The following is a 14,372-nucleotide window of genomic DNA, read 5'->3' on the forward strand; positions in this document are numbered from 1 at the left end:
AAACTAAAATGCATATTGATAAGTGAAAAAAAGCCAATATGAAATGCAACACATTGTATGTTTCCAACTGTATGACATTCTGGAAAAGGAAAAACTACAGAGAGAGTTAAAAGATCAGTAGTTGGCAGGGGTTAGAGAGGAGGGAAGGAAGAATAGGCAGAACACAAAGGATTTTTAGGGTAATGAAAATACATTGTATGATACTATAACATGGGATACATAGCATCATAAATTTGTCCAAACCCATAGAATGTACAACACCAAGAGTAAACCCTAACATCAACTATGGACTTTAGGTGATTATGACGAGTCATTGTAGATTCACAGTAATAAATATACCATTGTGGTGCAGAATTTCAATAGTTTCATGTGCGTGTGGACAGGGCGTTTAAGAGAAAACTCTGTACCTTCAATTGCTCTAAAACATAAAGTCTATTTTTTAAGAAAAAATTACTGGTTAGGATAATTTATTGAAATGAATATGCATAATCAGTATATTTCCTTGAATATGTGTTTTATATCAATAAGACTCTTAAATATCAGGTTAAATATACCTGACTTGAAGAAATAACCCAGAATTTAAAAGAAACAAAGCAATAGTGAATATGAAGAGGGGTTAGGCAATGTGCAGAAAATATAATAAATGGTATAATAAATCTCTGCCTAGGGTTCTGGAAAATGGTAAGGCAGAAAATTGGGAAATGGTAACATTGAGAAGAGACTATCTGATAATTTTCCATATTTGACTAAATAATATGTTTTTAAGTTTAGAAAGCCCATCAAATCCCTAGCAAGATAAATACATTTTAAAGATATTTTCTTTTAAACATAATGTAGCACCACTACAGAACACAAATGCAAAGAGAAGTTTTTATATGCAGGTAAACAGAAGAGAAAGATTACTTAAAATCACAGTTCTAGTGGTAGCTGATTTATTAGCTTGATGAAAACCAGAAAACAATAAAAAAATTTCTTTAAAGTGCTGAGAAAAAAACTGTCAACCTAGCATACTATATTCAACAAAAGACATTTGTAAACAATACAAAATCTGAGAGTTTATCACCAAGAGCTTTTCTAAGGTAACTTCTAAAATATATTTCAGAAAGAAGGATTATGATTGCAAGACCTAGGTTTGTAATTCACATTAGAATGGAGAATTAAGAAAAGTATATGTGGCTAAATCTAATGGAAGGCTCACAGTATAAAACAATAATAATTATAATGTAAAATGTGTGAGTATTAAAAAAAAAGGACTGAATTATTATAAACCTAAAGCTTATAAATCTGGGTAAGTTGTGTATTGTTAAAGCACTGTAAAGAAAAGGGTAAACGTACTGATTAAATTTGGACTTCATATTGATTAAGTTAAACATGAGCATCATAAGTCCTATAACCCATAAAAAATTAAGATACTACACATCTTTCAAACAAATAGAAAAAGAAAAAATGTAACAATGGAGGAAAATATGTTAATACAAAATAAGCTTTGTAAGAAAAAAGTGGAGAAAAAATAGGGCAAGCAATAAAAATAGAAAGTATAAAATGACAGAAATAAGCCCAAACATATCAGAGATCACAGTTAAATGTGAATGGCCTGAATATTTCAGGTAAGGAACTGAGATTCTCAGATATTTATACCAACTGTAAATATCAGCTAAATATTTATAGCAGACATATATGAAACAACCCCTGGGGGATATTAATGAGATAGAAAACAAATAATAAAATACATGAAATAAATTACAAAATCAAATAAGTCAAAATTTATTTGGGGGGGAAGCTGTTTTGGGGGAACATTAAAGTTGCTAAAAACAAAACTTAGTGAATAAATTGAGGATATAACTGCAAATGTAGTAGATTAAAAAAAATACTTTAAGCCAATTGATTTGAAAATCAGCATGATATTGGCAGATGCCTAAACAATATGATTTAATAAAAATTAAACAGAAAACCCAAGTAACACTAAAACCTTTAAAAATATTGAATCAATATTTTAAAATATTTCCATAAAAGAAAGAGTAGATCCAAATGACTTTTGCAAATGTATTCTACCACACATTCAAGAAACAAATAATTCTAATTTTACACCAATTATTCTTGGAACTAGAAAGACAGAAAACACCACACTTATTATTTAGGCTAACATAATTGTGATTCAAAAACTAGAGGACACTATAAGGAAGAAAAAATACAAACTAATATTGTGAACAAGATAGAAACAAAATAAATTCAACTATATATACATAATATATATAGCTAAAATTAATTATACAAAATTCAATTACATTTCTATACAATAGCTACAAATATAGCTAAAATAGCTATTATCTATCTATCAAGAGAGAGACTATGTCATGACCAAACTAAATTTATTCCAGGAATGAAAGGCTGGGTTAATATTAGAAAAAAAAAATCTATTCATGTAATTCACCTTATTAACAAATTAAAGGAGAAAAACTGTATCATCACCTCAATAGATTCAGAAAAAGCATTTAATAAATTCATCAACCACGTAGGAATGGTGAAAGATTAAAGCCATTTCCTTTAAATTCATGAATAAGGAAGAGGTCCACTCTTACTGCTGTTCAGCATTGTACTGGGGGTCTCCTTGAAGGAAATAAGGTAGAAAACAGAAAAAAGAAACGAACATTATCAATATTGGAAAGGGATAAAAATCTAATCATTAATCTCAGATGATATGATTTTCTACCTAGAAAACTCAAAATATTATATAGATCAATTTATAGGAATAATCATGGATTTAAACATGTTGTTAGATTAAAAAATCAATTACACAAAATTCAATTGCATTTCTATACAATAGCTACAAATATTTTTAAAATATAGCTTTTAAAGGATACCTTGTAAAAGAGTGACAAACAAAAAGTAACAAAGAATAATTCTTTTTTAAACAATATGCAAGATCTGATGAAGTAAATTATAAACATTACTAAGTGGCATTAAATAAAATACATATAAACAAAGAAATTTCTGGATGATGAAACAATGTTGCAAAATTATCCACTATTTCCAAATTCATCTATAGATACATTATGAATCTGGGTTTTCAAGGAATTTAACAAGCTGATTATAAAATGCATATGATAAACAAGGGATGAAATATAGCTAAAATTTCCTGAAATAAGGGAGGATTTAACCTACCAGATAGCAAGACATACCAAAAAACTATAGGAATTCAGACAGTGATATTAGCACAGCTATACACAACACTGTCTGGAAACAAGGTAGAATTGTGTATCAGCGGAGAATGGATACATAAATTGTGCTGAGGCATTAGTGGCATTCATGTGGAAAAAAGTAAATTTGTACACTATTCCACACATATGCAGAATCAGTTTCTGTAAGCCTGTTATTAATAGGCTTAAATGCCTATGTAATAGATTATCTTGATAACCTTGGGACAGGAGAGATGTTTGTGAATATGTTTATGCAAAGACCAAGACATAAACAAGACATAAAATGTGCAAATTCTAAAGGAAAAGAACGATAAATTCAACCATATTAAATTAAGGACTTCTGCCCATTAGTTCTGACTTAGCTGTTGTTGCAATAATGTGGTGTAACGAATCCTGTCAAACCAAATTCTTATAACCACAAGCATTGCTTTTCTTGCTCATGGGTCTGTAGGTCAGCTACAAGTAGCTGGGCTTGGTTCCAGGCTTGAGATTGGGTTGCAGCTGCTCCAGGTGTCTTCCTTGGACCAGTGGCTAAACCAGGGCATGATCTTCTGGTTGAGAATAGCAGGAGCACAAGATGGCAAGCGGAACCGTGCAAGCACATTAATGCCTCGGCTTGTATCACATCTGCTCATATCACGGCCAAAGCAAGATATTTGGCCAAGCCCAACACTAATATGGCAGGGTGTCATACTCATACTAATCTGGAGGTGGGGCACTATGTCTATATGGTAAAGGGTATGAACCTATCACTCTATCACAGAGGAGTGAAGAATTGGCACCAGTACTCCTACCAACCACAGATTTGGGTGACAATATTTATCACGTATATCACTGTCAATTGATTAGCTTCCTAAATATAAAAACACATTGTATAAACCAATAAGAAGACATATGATATGATTTAAAAGGGGCAAAAGATAGGAAGAGCCATTTTACAGAAAAGAAAGCATGAAAGTACAATTAAAAAAATGCTCAAATTCAGTGCAAAGAAACCAAACTAAGCATGTCACACCTTCATATGTGTAAAACTTGAAAAGTCTCACTTTTCTAAGGGCTGGTAAGAATGTAGGCATTTGGAACTTTTATACACCACTGATGGGAATATAAACTAGTATATTACCTTTGGAAAACAACTGACATCTTATAGCCACAAAGATACTTAAATTCTTTGACCCAGAAATTCTACTGCAAAAACCCTTGCCCAAATGCTACAAAAGACATGTACATTGTGGCATTTTTGTGAAGACAAATAGCTAGAAACAACCCAAATATCAATAGAATGATGAGCAGATAAATAGGAAACAGGATGGGGCGTCTGGGTAGCTCAGCCGGTTGAGTTTTAGCTCAGGTCAGGATCTCAGGGTCATGGCACTGAGCTCCTCAACCAGCTCCACACTCAAGAGTGGAGTCTACTTGAGATTTTCTCCCTTTCCTTCTGCCCCTCCTCCCTGCTCACATACACACACTCTCTCTTTCAAATAATAAATAAATAAATAAATAAATAAATAAATAAATAAATAAATAAATAAGAATCTTTTAAAGATAGGAAATAAGATAGTCATACAATATAATATTACAGCAATGGTAATAAATGAACTACATCTCTACATACCCAACATATGTCAAAAACATAATGTTGATTTTTAATCAAAAGCAAGTCTCTGAAAAATATAAAGAGCAGATACTAACATATGAAGTTCAAATAAAAGTACAATCAAAGAATCAGTTTGCTTAGGGATTATTAATATATTATAAATTTATAAAGAAAAGCAATAGAATGATAAGAACAAAATTCAGTGAGGCACACAGGGGTCTTAAATAGCAATACATGCTTTATTTTCTTAAACTGTATCATGAGTACATGGTGCTTGTTTTATTAGCCTTTATACTTCTTATATATATGCATTATATATATATTCCTTTACATATACAAACTCTTTTAGAGTTGAACAGCATCAAAAATCCAATTATCAAAATAATTCACAGAATATCTTTTTTCTTCTTGAGATTCTATTACTTCCTCACAAGTGCGTATTTAGTCATCTGAGTGTCCCACAATTTAATCATTGTCAATTCTGTAACTTCTCAGCATCTCCTAGCTAGCCATTTTCACTGCAGTCTTGCTTTTTTACTGTTCTGAATTAGGATGGGAAGCACTAAGCATGTGTTCAGGTAGTGGGCAGTGCCGACACCTTACGTGGGTTAAATGTGGTTAAATCTAAGTATGTAACAGATCAGCTGGATAGCAAGCAAAACAAATTTTAAAAACAGCAACAACGGTTAAACATTTTCTCTAGGCCAGCCTGTGTGATAAGTAATTTACCCTGAAATAACTTGGAAAATGCCCACACCAGCCCCATGGGCTAGCAGCCTCATTTTTCAGGACTCCAGGCACAGAGTTATGTAATTTCCCGACATCGCATGGCTATTAAGTGATGATGGTATTTGCTTTATACTCCTGCTCTTACCCACTATGCCGTACAGAACTGAATGTTAAAACAAAATCACAGAGCAATCAACTGAAGTGTCAATGCACAAAACACGTAGCAAATGATCATTTGTAAATATAAACATAACATTTTAAAAACCTGCAAATTAACTGAATAAATTATGTGCAGGATGGTACTTTGCTCTGTATCAGCCCATAATGTCTTCTCTCATTCTTTCCAACTATTCATTTTGTGTGTATGCCTCATTTGTTTTTCACCTTTTTTTCCTCCTCCAGGGATATCTTTTCTTCCTTCTATTCCCAAAATGTCTCTCAAACTTTCCACAATTTTGTGCAGTTTAAATTGCTTTCTGGTATTGAAATGAGAGATAACATGTAATAAAGGAGGGAGAGGGTCCTAAGTGGTCCGAAATACTTAGGTTTGAAGTACATTCTCTCTAAATAACTAGCTTATTTTAGCTATTCAATTTATTTAATATGGTTGACTATTTCACCTTCGTGCTCAATAAATTAAACTTTTAAACTCTACCAATTCCAGTTAAGCATGTTTCAAAGCAAGCACTTCAGGTCATGCCCTGATTTTGGAGGACCATTTTTAAAGTTCCTTAGTTCAGGTACACCCTCCCAGAGCACTTAAACCATTTACTAGGAGAATTCCCCAAGGACTAAGACTCTTATAAGTTAAGCAGGCCGAATTAAATTACATTATAACAATGCATTTTACATTCCCTTGCAGAGGTATACTTTTCGCACTTAAATCATGATCTCAGCCTCTGCCTTTTCCACCACTGACCCTACATCAGCACCTTCTCTGACATTGATCACTACCTCGAAGATTCCCACACAGACAAGAAGGCACATAGGTCACCTTATATGTGGCCAAAGAAAGCTGCATATCTGTGACCAGAAATCCCCATACATTAGGCAGAAGCCTTCAGGGGGTACACGAGGCAAACTTCACCTCAAGTCACTCATGCGCAACCTACTCCAGCGTATGATCAGGGTCACAGATCCAGATCAAGCCTAAAGCCATCACAAGAGAGCCAACCCACTGGCAGTTTCCCTCTCTTGTGTCTATGTACTACATCAGTGCATCTCAGTAAGAAGTGATTTTGTTCCCTCCTCCCACCTGCCCAAGGATACAACAAGGTTGTCACAACATGGAGGAGGGTTACTCTTGGCATCTATTGAGTAGAGGCCAGGGAAACTGCAAAACATCCTACAGTGCACTGAACAGCCCCCACAGTAAAGAATATCTGACCCAAAACACCAATAGTGCCAAGATGGAGGGACCCTGCACTATGTCTCTCTACTTCTCTTTGTTAAGCTGAGTAGAACGGAAGCTGAACTCATGGCCTACCACCTGTCAGCCTACACAACAGCCATTCACTCCTTGCCAAAAGAATCCCCACTCTCTTAAGTATCCAATGAGCTTCAGTGGGTTCTGGGCCCTTTGGTTGGTCTAAGCCAATTAGATTCATTCTTTTTCTCTTGCTCTAGTTTAGGACAAGAAGAAAAATGCAATTTTGTCAAACGAGATATGAGACTATAAAAGCTGACAAGCTTCTGGAAAAACCCCCCTCCCTCTTACAAAAAAGGATTCACTGTCTTCTCATCTGGCCTGTGGATATTGTTGTGCAGGATGTGAGCCTGCACACACGAGCTGGTGCAACTGCCTTGAAAGCATGAAGAAAATAGATGAAATGCTAAAACGACAGAGCAGGAAAATGGGGGAAAACCTGGATCTTTGATATTGTCACTAAGCTGCTGAATTAACAAACATTACAAATGCCCTACCTCAAAGTTTCCATGTCATAGTAGATTTTCCTTATTGTTTCTTTATTGTTACATGGATTTCCTGTTACTTGCAGCTGAAAGTATCCTAATATATTCACTATGGCCTACTTTGTCTCTCAAGGAAAGAAAATTGGAACACTTAATCTTATTAGTTTTCTTGGGATTGTGGCATTCAAATGAAATATCTGATTGAGAGGCAGCTATGGGTTGAAACTCAACTAGGATCATCATAGCAGACCCCCCACATGTCCCACACGGAAAAACCTAGGAAACTTTGTCCTTTCCTGGATTGTATGGGGTGTGGCATTGTCTATCTTAGCCAATCTCTTTAAGAGCCCCAACTGTATGAATGACATTAGGGCCACATAAATGGAACCCTTGAGGAAATGATAAAGTTTCATAGAAATAGCTCCATGAATTTTCTTGAGTCTGTTCTACTGTCCCATCTCTGTCATTATATTGCTGAACTTGTCATGGTGTGCATCAACTCATGCCTAGGAATGATGGTGAACTATGCTACAAACTTCCTTCCAATTGGATTCGCCTCTGATTTCCTAACCATCATCTTCTCCATAGTCATCCAACAAACTCCATAATGACACAATTATAAAATCTTCAAAACTTCTGTGACATTCTCATCCCAGGACTGGTATGAAATCACAGATCAATGTCTTACTGTATTCAGAAATAGCAGAAATCCTTTCAGATTCAAGTCTTCAATGCTAAACTCATTGCTAAGTCTACTTCAGTTTGATTTATTAAGCAATTGTCTTTATAAATAAGCAGTACTACTAGAATCAACTAGAAATATTTACTAGAAAAAGTCATTCCTTTGGTTTCAGAGAAAACTTTGTTCAAAAGAGAAGCCTACGGAAACCATATTTCTACATTCCCAGAGAAGAGGAATTTGATTAACATGGCCATCTTTGCAAATACTGTGCTCTACTGTCTCAGACACAATGTTATTTCATTTGTAACCTATGAATTATAGAACAGATTCCTGGCATTGTTATCTGCATGACCCAATAAACACAAATATTTCCATTTTTCTGCTCTTCAGGGAAGATCATAACAGAGTTATCACTGAGCCTGGCTGTCTGAACCCATCTTCTTAATCCCAGTTTACTAATATATCTAGGATCTGATTAAAGGTCCCAATGGGAAAAACAAAAGTTGAGAAAACTATCTAACTATAATGGATTAATTTCTGATGAAATTAAAGCTGATAACTCCTCTTCCCACTCATTAATGGCATCAGAATTTTCCTTCTGTTTTCAGGGGTGGATTTCCTGGAAAAATTCCCTAATAATCCGACCCTGCTTTAAAGAGACTCCATCAACCAAGCAAACATTTTCACTTTGCTGAACAATTAAATATGTCACGTTGCAACTGACATTCTCAAACATGCTGGAAAATGCTGCCCAGTAGACATTCACTCAATGAACTCCTGGCACACATCTCCTGAGCCTACCCTTTGAAAAGCAGAATATAAATACCTGTAGTGCTACTGGGTCTATTATAGCAGTCCTTTCAAGGAAAGGGCAGAGCAGCGTTACATTACTTGAAACAGTTTTCAGCTACAGCATCCCTAGAGATTCGTAGGAATGACAAACTACTGCTATTGCAAACACAGATTTTTTAAGTATCTGTGCTAGTCATTTGCCCACGTACCATGTGTACTGTAGTTAGAACAGTGTGGTAATTGATACTCCTATTTTTACCATGTAGAATTCACATTTTCAGGACATCAAATATTTGTGCAACCATACTGATAGAATATAATCACTATATCTACAAGCAAACATTCAGATTAAATACATTTTTATTAAAGGTCATTAAATCTATTCAAAACAGTTTTAGCCCCAAACATCTGGATGGGCAAGCATAGGTAAATTTTATCCCTGAGAGGTGTTCAGAGATAAAATCAGCCTTTACAAATATTGAGACATTTTTTATCATTGCTGCTAGGATCAAGGGGTAAGAGTGGAAGGTTCTTTTATTATATTCTTATTATATTATGCCTCCAAATGGACAGTAACTTGAAAGGAGAATAGACACTGAAGGCAGACTTTGTGGCTTTTCTTTCTTCACTCTGAACATTAAATAGTAGCTCAATTAATATTCTGATTTGTAGGTGGAAATGGACTGATCCAGTTGCAAATGTTTTATGGAATTTGGAGACAAATTAGAAAACCCCTTACAGTATTTTTTATGCCTAAAATATCAAAAGATATTTTAAAGAGAAAATTGTGTATAGAATTAGAGTGTCTTTCTGCATTTTTAAAAAAGGATTTAACTTTCAGGCCTTGACGGAAATGCCATTCTTTCTAGATGAATGTTCCCATTAGGACACACAGCCTTACATTCAGACATCCAGACCTGAGTACTGTTCTCAAAGTTAAGAACTATTTATCAGAAGTTTGTGTCAAGAAGCAAGGCTCATCATATATTCAGAGCAGGTTCACTTTCAAAAGGTCAGGGTTCCCCAAAGTCAGTCAGTCTCTGGAAAATCCCAGCAGAGGGAAAAAGAAATGCACAGGCCCTACAGGGGGTGAGGAAGAGTATGCTCCCGTTTCAAAGGAGGGCAAGGAGACCTGCATGACTGGAGTGGAGGAGTCAAAGGGAGAGCTGCAGGAGGGATTTGTAGGCTGTCAGGAAAGCACACATTTTATTCTGTATGGAATGGGAAGTTGGCAGAGGATTTTGAAGATAAGAGTGAGGTGATCTGCCTATAGAAAATATAAAAAAATATATATCAAATGTTCAAAGAAATCATCAATTATTAGATCCTGGAGTAGAAAGTTCATAAGCTTGCCTCTCACTTAAGTCACTTACACAATCAAAATTTTGATTAGTTGGAGAATTAAAAAAATTCAAATAAAGAGAGGATTTCCGGTGACACAGAACAAACCAGAAGCACAGCTACAAAAGGCTGGGCCTTGGGCTCCTCTGGTTGATGAGCTCCTGAAACATGGGAAGTTTCCTGTGATGCTCTTGGAGGCTTTAAAAACATAACTGATTTTGGCTTTTGCTGTTTTATGTTTATCTTCACAGCTATCTTGACATGAGAATCTAAAGCTGTTACTCTCTTTCACATAAATGAAACAAAGGCAAAGTGAAGGTTAGGGATAAGAAACATCCCCAAAAAGATCCTAGGAAGGACCAACATGACTGTCTCTGAGAAATACTCTCATCTCCACACTCAACTTCTTTTTCATTTAAAAGGAAAACTACATAGATACCATGATAAGCAAGGTTAGAATACAGTAGAAAGTTTTACATATATCCTTGTCCTAATCCTCTCTTTGTGTGAAGGTAGACAGTTTATCTCTGTTTCCTACTTTTCACCAAGGTCTTATGGAAATAAATAAACTCATATGGGTGAAGTATTTTGAAGATGAAATGTACTGAGTACATGCTATCCATTGACTGGTGACTACATATTTAATAGAATTATTGTAACAAATAATAAAAAACTGTAACACGACCTTTTACTGCCAATTACCCCCTTTTGTAAGGCTTAACATGCTGTATTTAAAGTAATAATGCATGATTATTCAAAATAGAAAGAAGTTGTTAGGTACTTGCAATTACATGAGTTGTCAACTGCTGGAAAGGTTTTTTCTTGTCAAATAAACTGGGTACAATGTTTAAAGTGTTATACCTCCAATAAACCTGAGTAGTTTAAGTACATTACTACTTATAAAAGAATATTTAAATACCAGTGTCAGAAATAATAGACCAATAATCATATGTTTAGTTTTTTGCTGTATTATAACTTCATATTTTTGCATTACACTTAGGAATGAATAAAATTTGTTCCATAATATAAGAATGATTGCAATGGATTTCAGCATACAAGGGAATACTATACTTCATATGAGAAGAAATGGCCTTTTGTTTAGGAAAATACTTTAGTGCCTGCTGTGGGTATGAAAGAAGTCTTCCATGCATTATCTTCAGAGAGAGCACAGAATGCAAGGAGGATAAGTGCTGGGTGGCACATGGGGGAGAGGAGGAGATGAAGAGTCAAGAAGAACTTAAGAACAGTAACAATAAATAAGATTGAAATGAGGATGATACAACAACCAGTCGGAAAGAAAAGAGGCCCAGCAACATGATAGGAGGCTGTGCTCAGAGGATCGCTTAGGAGAAGCCATACAGTCTAAGAAAATTCTTAAATTTTAAATTGTTTTCTCTATTATGGGATAGCATGCAAACTTCCATTAGCACCTGTCCCCCTGCACCCATAAATAACATCCAGAGTGATACATGCTGTATACTGTCTCCCTTATGCTTTGGGGTAATCACAGACAAAGGCTTATGGTCCATGTTTGTGGTGCTCTTGGATGGACATATCAACCCAGACCTAGAAAGACATGCTAATCAGATTGAGGTGGGAATTGGGAATTGGAATGGTGTGCATAAATCCTTGAAAATTTCCAGAAAACACAGTAAAGATACTGGCCTTCCAGTGAGGTATGGAATGGGACCATAAATAATTTATTTTTACAAATGTTAAAGGAAAATTTGACCCTATAATGGTAGACTCAATGTGGTCACAGAACTCTGGGTCACATACATGTGGTAGAAATTATTGTGATGCCATTATTTCTTATAAAAACTACATTTAAAAATATATCATGTATGTAAGTGAATACTGCACTTTCAAAAAATTCCCTAGAAATAACTAGTTGGTTATTTATTATTTAATAAATTTACTTCTTCAAGCGTAAACTATTTGTAGTCCTTTTGCTCTTTAAATTTTTGAAATTTAGTAGTTACCTTATTTGAATCTTTTTTAGCCTCAATTTATTTCTTCAATTTTCAACTTCCACTTCCATGATCAAACACATTAGTGAAAAGAAGAACTGGGGTAGCCTAATTGTCCCCATCAGCCTTCCAGGTGCATCATTGTGTTGCTAACATTCTGTAGGGGCCAGTCCTCTGCTACCAAGGCTATTAGATGAGCAGAGAGAGTAGATATCCCAAGTAATTAGAGAATTAAAATGTTTTATCTATCCCAGTGCACTCAGGCACTTTTCAGATGATCACAAAGGGTGACAGTGCCACAGATCAGTTGAAAGTCTGGACTTTCAAGAGCCTAGGGCTCTTTCACGGTGTAGCATCCTTCCAGGGGCTTTGCAGTAAACCTACACTTCTCTAGCTCCATGTTCCCCGTAAAGTATTCCCAATCTCAGGGGCTAGTACAGAGCTTTCTCTCTGCTCACATACACAGCCCAATGCAGGTTTTACTTCGTAGGTGGCATTTCTGCATAGAGAATAGCATTGTGTCACTGTTCTGGAAATTGGTATTTTAAGGAATATGTGTCTCAATGTAGCTAAAAAATGCCAAATAGACCAGGCATACGACTTTTTTTTTTAAAGACTCCACGTCATCATGTTAAATATGTACACATAGTAGACAAATTTATCTTTGTAAATGATCTATCTGTAATATGGTTCAGAAAAATTACCAAATTATCTGTGATAGACTCCAGGATGTTTCCCAATGATCCTTGCCTCCTGGTATTCACACTCCCGTGTAGTCTCCTCCTATGTTATACCAGGGTCTCTGTGACCTACAGAATAAGGCAGAGTGATAATACTTCAATTCTTTTTTGTTAAAGATTTTATTTATTTATTTGTCAGAGAGAGAGAGAGAGCACAAGCAGGGAGAGAGGCAGGCAGAAAGAAAAGCAGGCTCCCCACTGAGCAGGGAGCCTGATATGGGACTTGATCCCAGGACCTTGGGATCATGACCTGAGCCAAAGGCAGATGCTTAACTGACTGAGCCACCCAGGTGTCCTGATAATATTTCAATGTTGAGATTATGTTATAAAAGACACCCTGGCTTCTGTCTTGGTAGCTTTCTCTTGCACTTTTTCTCTCACTCTCGGATCACTTGCTCTGGGGGAAGCCAAGTTGTGAGCAGACCCCGGAGAGGCTCACATAGCAAGAAACTGAAGCTCCTGCCAATGGCCACCTGAATGAGCTTGGAAGCAAATCCACCAGGCTCAGTCACAAGTCTTCAGAGAGGACAGTCAATACCAGCAGCTTAGGAGACCTGACCTGCAGTCACCCTGTTAAGGCCCTTCCAGGTTCCTGGTCCCCAGAAACTGGTGACATAATAAATATTTGTTGTTTCAAGGTGCTAAGCCTTGGGGTGATTTTTTACATAGCAAAAAATACCAAATATACTTTCTTATCTCCTTCCTTTGGCAAGTACATGCTTGGACAAAATGAGGCTTTGGCTGATGCAATGTATGGTATAGTTCTGGGGGCAGGTGTGGGAGCATGACATTACCAACATTGCTAACCATTGCCCATTGCCCCAAAGTGGTTTCAAGAAACTCTATCTTGAATAAGTTATAGGTGAGAACAAAGTAGACAATTTAAAATCAAGTAGGCAGGACAAAGAGATAGAACAAAGGATGAAATTCAAAAGGAATGCAGGCATGGACCCTGGAATACCTCTTCTGAGACTTTGGGATTGCCTTATATGGTTCCTGTGCCCCTGAAAATGGTGTGCTAGAAGGACTTAAAGAGGTTGCTCTTTAGCAAATATTAATATGACATTCAAGGGCTTCCATAATTGGGACCAATCTCACTCTTTCTCTTTACTATTAATTCTATGTCTCAGCTGCTTGGAAGCCATTACATCTGACAGGAATTCCCTGTCTCCTTCTATTCACATGATCCCTTGGACTGGACCTATCTTTTAGAGTCAGCCTGATTCATTTTCCTCTTTGGAATCTCCTCTGAAAAAAACCAACTCTTAGGGATTACTCCCTTCTCTTATAAAGAAATCAGTATCTGTGTCACGCACATACTGCCTCCATTCTTTGTGCCTATTTCCACAATATGTAAACAATTTCTAGATGGCAGGAGCCCTCTCAAATACATTATTGTACCTACTACAGAGA

Source organism: Neomonachus schauinslandi, chromosome 2, assembly GCF_002201575.2.
Source record: "Neomonachus schauinslandi chromosome 2, ASM220157v2, whole genome shotgun sequence".
In the NCBI taxonomy this organism is placed as follows: domain Eukaryota; kingdom Metazoa; phylum Chordata; class Mammalia; order Carnivora; family Phocidae; genus Neomonachus; species Neomonachus schauinslandi.